The 9,789-nt window shown below is 42.2% G+C and overlaps 1 pseudogene; it reads left to right on the forward strand.

Moving 5' to 3' along the window:
* Positions 1-1,502: 1,502 nt before the first annotated feature.
* Positions 1,503-1,775, forward strand: Cox7cl1 (cytochrome c oxidase subunit 7C like 1; annotated as a pseudogene).
* Positions 1,776-9,789: the final 8,014 nt, after the last annotated feature.

A 9,789-nucleotide genomic window follows, 5' to 3' on the forward strand; every position in this document is an offset into this window, starting at 1 on the left:
AGCCATTACATAGAGGTGCGTTATCTAGAAAGCAAGAATACACGTGGGCCTCCTCTGACCACCCTCCCGAACCCTTCTAGTTTTCTTCTTTCATTCCATCCCTTCACAGACCACATTTCGGGACCCCTTGAGACCTGTTTCTTGGCCCCTTTATTTCCCTGATCATCAGTTGACCCTTCCTGACGTCAGTTACTCTTTCTTTCTACTTGTGTGGATACATGAAGATCCTGCTTCCAGCCCCCTTCTCTGCAGCCACACTGGGAATGTGGAACGTCAGTATAGAAACCAGAAAATGTATAGGTTCCTATCACTCCACATCAATGGTCTTCTTCTCCATCCAGATGTGTAATAGTGTTTGAATTCCCCATACCTCCTGGACAACCACATGGTTCTCCAGCCTCACCCTCTCCTAGATCCCCCACTTCACAAACTTGCCCTGACTAGGAGCTGATGCCAATCATGACATTATCATGAATCAGAACTACCAGAAAGAAAAATCTACCTAGAATGGCTTGCCGAACCCCCTGTAAGTTCTGCTCCAACTCTATCCTTATGACCTCCTTGGGACCCATGGGAAGAGGCAAGAATTGTCCTGTCCAAACCACGTCTTCCAGTCTTATGGTTCCTACTAGAGTCAATGAAAACTTCTGTCTTGTTAAATAATCTGAGATGAACATACCACTGTCTTCTTCATGGAATTCTGCAAGGGTCAAAATATCCAACTGTAAATGAATTCAACAGACAAGTCTCAAAAGTGTGAATGTCTAATGCATATGCGAAGAAATGTCTGCCATTCTTGACCATTAGAAAAATGAAAAACTACACTAAGATTCTACCTTGTCCCAATCAGAATGGCTATCATCAATAAAACAAATGCCACACATCTGTAATCCCAGCACTTGGGAAGCTGAGGCAGGAGGATGGCTGTGATGATGCTCAGGCTGCAAAGCAAGACCTTGTTTCAAAGGTCTCAAAGAAACAACAGCAAAGTGGTGGTAAATGTGGGTAAGGGTATGGGAAAGGAGCACCTTTATACACCACTGGTAAGAATGGTAAGAAATCAATGTGAACACATCACAGAGATACCTATACATCCACGTTTATTGCAACACGATTCATGGTAGACAGCCATCAACTAATAAAGAAATAGAGGATGCATACATATATATATATATATATATATATATATATATATATATATATATATATATATAGAGAGAGAGAGAGAGAGAGAGAGATGTGGTTCATTTAGCCATAAAGAAGAGTTACATTATCTTTGGAAAAATGCATGAAACTAAAGATCATCATGAGAGCATATATATATATATATATATATATATCATGTAATATATATGTATATGAATGTGTAAGAAAGAGACGTGAAAATAGAAGAGGGACTTCTCATTCAAGATAGCAAGGTTGTGAAGAAAGTAAAGTGAGGTGGTACAGACATTTCTTCTGCCTTCTGTCTCAGCGACTCTCGGAGAACTTCCAGCAGTGGCATGTTGGGCCAAAGTATCTGGAGGTCCACCACCTCCGTGGTCCATCGCAGCCACTATGAGGAGGGTCCTGGAAAGAATTTGCCATTTTCAGTGGAAAACAAGTGGTGGTTACTGGCTATGATGATCGTGTACTTTAGATCTGGATTTGCTGCTCCTTTCTTTATAGTAAGGCACCAACTACTTAAAAAGTAAGGATATTTAATTCATCCCATTAGCAGAATGAAGAAAGTTTAAGAGATATGATCTGCCAATTGGATTAAACTCTTGAACTCTTATACTGGAAAAAGTTGTATAAAATTAATGATATAAATTTAAAAAAAGAGGGAGTGTCTGGAGAAGGATAGGGACTAATTGAGAGTGTAATGAGGGAGTAAATATGAACAAAGTATATAGTATGCATATGTGAAGATGTCACTATAGAACCCATTGTTTGTACACTCATTTGCAAACAAAATCCATCCAGTGTCCTCTCTGCCCTTGGTTTTTATATAACCATGTTCTTCATTTCTTCTTTCTCTGTGGTGACCCCTTTCTGGGTGTCCTCCTCCCTACAGTGTTAAGATGATGATTTTTTTCACCCCACCTTCTATCTGGGCATCACTCACCCTTCCAGAGATTCCCTGGAAGTGTTTGTGCTCAGGATCCTGTGTGTGTATTTACAGAGCTTCTATGCACCAGACAGAAGCGGAGCCTTCCTGTCTGGTTGGCATCCTTGCATGGTCCCTTCAGGCCACCCAGCTGCTCTTTCCCATGGATACTCCCTCTGTTCTCCAAAGTCCTTGAGAATGAAGACATGGCTTCATCTCAGGCAGTCAGTAACCTGCTTGGTGCAAGGGGCTCACACAGGCTCTCTGTGCCACATGCATGAGTGACTAATTCTTTGAAGCACATGCTATCATCCTATTATAAACACCCAAGGTACAGAACACTAAGTAACAAAAGCAGCCATGCCGTTAATAGGAAGGGCCCATACCTAAGTCTATGTCTTCTTGAATTTGGGATTTAAACATTTAACATCTTGTCCTTCATCAAGCTATTGGATAGGATAATTTCACATACCAGTATAAAGTGATATACATGTTTATGGAAAAGTTAAGAACTAAACATGTAAGAAACAAGCACAGTGAATCAAATGAGAAACAAATTGTTCACTGTTGAGTCTCAAGCTCTAAAAATCTATTTCGTTCCTCTGTCATAATTCCTGCTAGACAGGGCCCAAGGACCTCCATATCATTATGATGGAGTTTTGAATCACTACTACCTGGGACTAGCTTAGATCTCCTCAGCTACACTCTCTTCTATTCTTTCTTTCTTTCTCTTTCTTTCTTTCTTTCTTCCTTCCTTCCTTCCTTCCTTCCTTTCTTTCTTTCTTTCTTTCTCTCTAACTGGCTCATCTGGTGGCTGTACCCAAGACCTCACATTGTCAAATGTGCTCCATCTCTGACAGAAGGCAGAGCACTGTCATATACACACACAGACACGCGGACTCCTGTGCACACACAGTTCAAATGCACAAACATAGGTACATAAACCTCATGCACAATGTATGGGACTTTAGGCCATCTGGGTGGAGTTCAAGGTTGTTGTGGTTCAATACAGTGTAAGAGCCCAGGACGAGGTGGGGCAGGGACTTGGTTGCTAAAATACCTGCTGTGTGTGCATGAGGACCTGAGTTTGGATCCCTGGGACTTATATAAAATTCCTGATATGGTGACACACATTTATAAACCAATGGATACAGCACAGAAACAACTGGAACTCATTGGTCAGTCAAGTTGAGTCAATGAGACCCTGGTTCAGTTGAAAAACCTGGTGTTAAAATAGAAGGATATGAGTAATTGAAGAAGAAGGGAGCTGGCATTGATCCCTGGCCTTCATATGCCTATACATATATATAGCACATATGGAGAGAGAGAGAGGGAGAGAGAGAGGGGAAGAGAGAGAGAGAGAGAGAGAGAGAGAGAGAGAGAGAGAGAGAGAGAGAGAGAGATAATGGATAGGATGTTAGAGATGCAGCAGCTTGGCAGCATCCTCTACATCCCTGGTCCTGTGGGAAAAGAAGTGTTCAGCAGGCTGGACACATGCCTCAGGGGCATGTCTCAGTGGCAGAAAGAGATGAAATTTATTGACATTTAATGGCAGCCGCAGGCATGAGAGTGCTGAAGTTCCCCCAGGAGAACAGATGAGTAAAAAATGAAAAATCCTAAGACAGAATCCAGGGACCGTGGATCTCAGGAGCAGGGTGACAGAGGCCCAGGGCATGGGTTGAGGAAGGGTCAGAAAATGAGGAAGCTGACCACAGCAAATGATATTCAACAATCATCCAAAATATAATAATGGTTGTCAGTACAATAGAAGGCCCTGAAAATAGCAACGTCAGTACAGCTGCAGCAGAAATCACAATGAGAAGGGAGTGAGGAAGAAAAAGAAAAGTATTTACTGAATGCTCATTTAAAGTTTCCACACTTGTATGCACTCATTCCTAAAACAGCACTGTACGTGTTAATATCTTCTCTATAAGAGAAGAATCAAAAAAGCGATCCACTGGACTTGGACCCAAGAACATCAATGGTGACCTTAACAACTGAAATTCACTAAGGGAAAATGACTCAGAGATCTACCGGAATGAGTTATCACAATTTGGAAGTGAAAGTCCTCCCTTGAGAATCCTGCGTTCTGTAGACACTTGGTCCCCAGCTGCTTCATATTGAGAGCGTGACTCCTAAGGGCTCTGATGTTATCTGTGAATCAACCCGCCAACAGATCACAATGTTGGCATTGTCGAGAACCCGTTAAAACTTTTCAAAACAAAATCGGATGGAGGAAGTAGGTCATGCGGGGTGGAGTATCTCATCTCAGCTCCCTTCCCCCATCTTTCTGTTTCCTGGCTGCTGTGAAGTGAGCAGCTTTGCTCCGCTGAGCATTCTTTCACCGTGATATACAGGTGCCAAAGCCACAAAGCCAGAGGGTGACGGATAGACATTTCTGAAGCCAGGAACAGAAATAAGTATTCTTCCCTTGGGTCACTTCTCTTGAGTGTTCTCACACAGCAGCAACAAAAGCTGACTAGTGTGTAAGAGAGAAATAAGTGATAAGAAAGCCCGAGCTCAACTCCAAGGCTTAAAATCCCACCAATCCCTGAACTGGCCCCTAGCTTGAAATCCCACCAGTTGGCACCCTGGGAAATGCTGCAACCCCACCCCACCCGGAAACCCTACATAAGCCTCCCTCTCATTCAGTTCTCTGCTGCTTCTCCCTTGAACAGAGCCAACCAGCCTCCTGTGTTTTTCCCCAATAAATCTCTTACGTGAGGTTGGTTGTGTGGTATGACTTTGTAGTATTCTTTGGCTCCTGGTGGCCAGAGTGCCTCTCCTTTCTGAGCTGCAACCTTTGCACTAGGAAAGCCTATCCTCTCAGAGCTCTACCTCTTACAGTAAGAGCGGAGAAAAAAATATTATTTCAAGACATTTGAATGGGAATAAAAGAAGGGAGATTCTAGAGAGATTAGAAGATTTGAGACTATCACAGGGGGTTGCTTTTCTGTGAGAAAGTCTTAAACTTGGCTGGAGTGGATTCTAATTTTGTTACTTTAGATGCCCATGTGTTGGGGACAGAAACAATCCTGGGATTCAGTTGGGTAGGGGAAATGCCTGAGATGGGAACACATTGGCACCGTGCAGAGGACATGAGGTGGCTTTAGATTAAATGCTTGAGTGAAGTCTGGCATGTACCCTAGTACTCAGTGACCACAAACCAACAGTTCAGTAAGGGGGAAAAAAGAGGAAGTTAGAAGACTGACTTCCTTTCTGATCCTTTGAGTTTATGTGGGGCCATTTCAAAGAAATCTAAATTGAACGTTTCTTGAAATGTTCAGCCAGGAAATTCCTAGAAAGTCAAATTTTGAGTGACTATAGGAGTCTGAATTTGGGGGGGAGGGTTGGGTCATAAGTGCAGTCCTGCACAAAATCCAGCCAAGAGTCACTAACTCATGCTTAGACACACTGCCTCTGTCTGGCTTATGCCAAAGTACTATTTGAGTGTCTACTATGACATTAGCCATGACATGAAACACTGAGGTCACATGTGTGACAAAACTTTTCCTAAGGAGACACAACACCCGTGTTATACAAGAGCATTGTGTATGTCAATTTTGCTATACATTGACATACAATGTCTGAGTTCTGAATACCGGGAACTTCAGAGATGGGAGTAGACTGCTTGCTTTCCCCCTCTGAGTCCTGCCTTACCTCTTATACCTAAGATGCGATCTTTTGCCAATATGCCCATTGGCCCATCTTTGCTTTTGGATGCCTTTGTGGATAGATACTGTGTTCTTCACATTTCTCTCCTGCATAGTCCCTGGATGTAAGGGACAGATTCACAGGGAAAAGCTGTACCTGTTCCTTCAACTGCATAGCCCTTAGAGGGGGATATGTAGCATTATAACTTCCATTCCGATTCATTGTAACTAAAATAAATAGACAATGCACATGCCAAAAAAAAAACAACAAACCAAAACAAAAAACAACAACAAAACAAAAAAAAAAACTTATGTACACTGAGATTTTCTAACTTTGGGTCTAGAATTCTCAGTGGCATCTGTGGTTCTGATCTTTTCTAGACCTTCCCATTCTCCGCTAAGCTGCCTGGCATATGGTATCTAATAGCACTCTTGTGGGGTCCACGAGAACAGGAAAGAAAGTGAGGTAGAGCCCCCCAGGGCTCTAAAGTGCTTTGTCACTCCAGCCGACAGCTGAAGGGTGTTGGGCTATTTAAATGGTTGTGAACTTCATGACTCAAGTTCCAAACCAATTTTTGGAAACTTTAGAAAATACATTTGAAAAGCTATTTAAATGGAAACTTTTTTTTCCTGTCAAGTTCCACCATAGCACACATTTTTACAGCCCTTATAATTCCTTGAAAACCCTCAATGTATAATAGAAGTGCTGACAGGTGCTGGACCATAGCAGCGAGTCTAACAGCTCAGCTGTGTTTATTTTTCATTACACTTGACTCTAATTGGTGCCAGTTTAACTGTACCGCATACCAACCAGAACCTTTTAACTCAAACATCAGCCTGGGGAAATTGGCCTTTTTCCCCCTGTCCTGGCTTTTGATATCAGCAACTTCCCATATTTCATTCTCATCAAACTATCTTTATGCTTGTTCAGCAGCAGATTGACTTCTTTCGAAAGCAAGATTCAAAAGAAAACAGAGCTATACCTTAATCCAGGCTCCTCTGACAATAGTCTTTGGAGAGCCCTGGACCTCTGGGAACCTCACTTCTTCACCTGCAAGAGTTAGAAGCCATAATTCCTGCTTGGCTGGTCCATTACAGGAGTCGGTATAAGGCAGAGAAGACTAAGCTTCGTATTATAAGACTCGAACAGTAAGTAAAATGCACAAGGCCAATGAAACAAAAGCCAAGGAAGATCTTGGAAATTACAAGACATACGTAACCTCTCCCCAAGGTTATATACGCAGTTCACAATTTCTAGGGAAGAGAGAGGCTCTGAGTACTGAGCTCTCTGCAGCCTGTGCATGGAAGCCCAGGGAGGGATTCAAGATTTTCTGAGTCATCACTCATAAAGGAGCTCAGAACACAATGGTGACTTGATATCATTTTTCATATATTACATACTTCTAATATTAAGATGGTGACGTCATGAGAAAAGAGCGTCCTATCTAAGTACTGGCTCTGGTATTCTCTACAGTGATAATAATCGTGGTAATAGCAGCAGAACCATCTCATTGACAATCCTATGGGAAGCAAGCTGTTTGCCTTTTAAAAGATTGAGTCTGGGGCAAGGTACAGATGGGAGCTACCAAGTCACCGAGGCCTTTCCAGCGGCTCAGCGATGTGACTCGGCCTGGGAATTCTTCAAATGACTCTCAAGTGGCCTCCTTAGAGATGCTGACAGGTCCAATCAGAGTCTCTTCTCCTAAGATGAAAGACACGGCGGCAGAGGTGTCTGAGAAATGACAAAGGTGTTCTGGGTAATCACAGGGAATGTCCCTTCGACGGGAACAACATGAAGCACAGGTTCCTGGTGCACTGAGGTATGTGTCCTCAGAGAAGCCAGAGGTCACCAAAGGAGTGTGTGCTTCTCTGCAAAATACCATTTGAACCTCATGCTGAAGGCTTCTTAGCTGCAGCAAAGGTCCCCTTGCTCCGTGAACCCCAAAGTATTCCTACTCCATATCCTTACCTGGATTAAGGTTAGGGAGGAATGTGGTGAATCTTCTCACATAGGTACAAGACAGTTTCCACAAACTTCGAAGACAATATGATTGTCATTATTTTAGTATAACTGATGGGTTCATGGGACAAAGTCTTTTCATAATTATGAAGAAATCAAAATAATTAGAAAAATCACTTTAGGGTTGGGGATTTAGCTCAGTGGTAGAGCGCTTGCCTAGGAAGCGCAAGGCCCTGGGTTTGGTCCCCAGCTCCGAAAAAAAGAACAAAAAAAAAAAAAAAAAGAAAAAGTAAAATCACTTTAAAACCTAATCAAGCTAGAAAAAAATTAAATTGCAATATAGAACCACCCAGAATGCCATTAGTTTATTTAACTACTTATGTTTAAACTTTTAATGCATTATCGGCCTAGCTGATTCTGCAAGTGAAGATGATTTCAGTAAGGCTAAGGATAGTAGGAAATGTCAACAATTCTAGTTGTTGGGTAGACTAGAGAGGGGATGGGGGTGGAGGTGTTCAATTTCAAAGTCAGCCTGGGCTAAATAGCAAGATCCTGTCTTGAATTTTTTTATTTAAGTCTTGGTATATGGAGAATTATTTTCCTATGGTATACACCAGTTTTAGAACATACACATTCTCTCTCTTTTGTGCCGTAGTTGAGATGACATCCACAGCTTTATGGCTCCTTAGCAAGGAGGAACATGAGTCACAGATTGTGCAGTGCACAAGGAAACGAAGAGTGTTAAAAGACAGGACAGACTGGTATGAGCTTCCCCATAGTCTGGGTTGTTATAGTCTATTCCCTCCATTCTAGAGAGAGGAGGGATGGCTGCAAGAATCAGGAAGTAAGGGTTGGGGATTTAGCTCAGCGGTAGAGCACTTGCCTAGCAAGCGCAAGGCCCTGGGTTCGGTCCCCAGCTCCGAAAAGAAAAAAGAAAAAAGAAAAAAAAGAATCAGGAAGTAAAAGAAACACACTAGACAATAATTTGCTAGGGAAAGGAGTAGCTGTGACTTGCTGAGCCATATAAAAACTTTCCAGGGAGGTGCAGAGACGCAGCTTTGTGGGCCATCTCTCTGCTCTGATGGACTTTTTCAGTGGTGCACCTGACTGTAAGTCACCCTGTTTTATGTAGGTAACTCCTAGCTCATGAGCCTATAAACAACCCATTGGACTAGTTCACAAAGCTAGTCTTGGGAGGAATTTTTCTTTGGTCTGTTATTGGCTCTCCATCTGGGTGGATAGATGTCTGTTCAGATCTTCCCAGGAAAAGTCATGTCATGATGGTCCCTAAGAGTCTTACTGCCATTCTTTAAGTGATAGTACTATTTGGACTGAGGGTCCCTAAGGTTGGATACAGAAACAAGTTGGAGAGCATCTGCAGAAAAGTTGAAAGTGCTAAGTGATCTGGTGCTCTTACCATGTTTCTGACATTTATCGGCTAACCAGTGGGATGAATATTCCATATGATAATCCAAAATTGTGAAAGTGTTTAGCGATTCAATCACTCAGAAACAGCAAGCAAGAAACACGAATGGTGGCTATCCTGATACAATAGTTCCTTCCAGCCTGCTTGCACAGCAGTGTGCACTTAGTGCTACAGAACACACACAGTCTAAAAGCCTTATTCTTCCCATCAGCATTAGGATTCTAAAATGTCATTAAATTGTTTTAAAATCTTTAAAGAGCCGCATGGAATTCCACACTATGAAAATACTATAATTTAGTTAGCCTTTCCTTAAGCTTGAGAGTTAGGTCATTTCAAACATTTTGTTATTAAAATTAATGCTGGCGTTCAGTCAAGATAGGTTTGAGTGTTCCCAAATAAACCATTTCACCCTGTCCTTGCACTCCCAATGCAGACTACAGTACATGCTTGGTGAAAACCATGCCAAAAAGACAGTCATGCTTTAAAATAATACTACCAACTTTATGAGCCATTAATCACAGAAATACATAATCTCATTGGCCGCCAGAATCTGAAGTATACAGAAGCAGCCAAAAGTCAAACATGTACAGGGTTAACATGGACGACTGAACAAACATGTCTGCCATGTGTGCTTGGCCATGAGGTACATTGTGCACCTGGG

This window comes from Rattus norvegicus, chromosome 6, assembly GCF_021556685.1.
Source record: "Rattus norvegicus strain SHRSP/BbbUtx chromosome 6, alternate assembly SHRSP_T2T, whole genome shotgun sequence".
In the NCBI taxonomy this organism is placed as follows: Eukaryota; Metazoa; Chordata; class Mammalia; order Rodentia; family Muridae; genus Rattus; species Rattus norvegicus.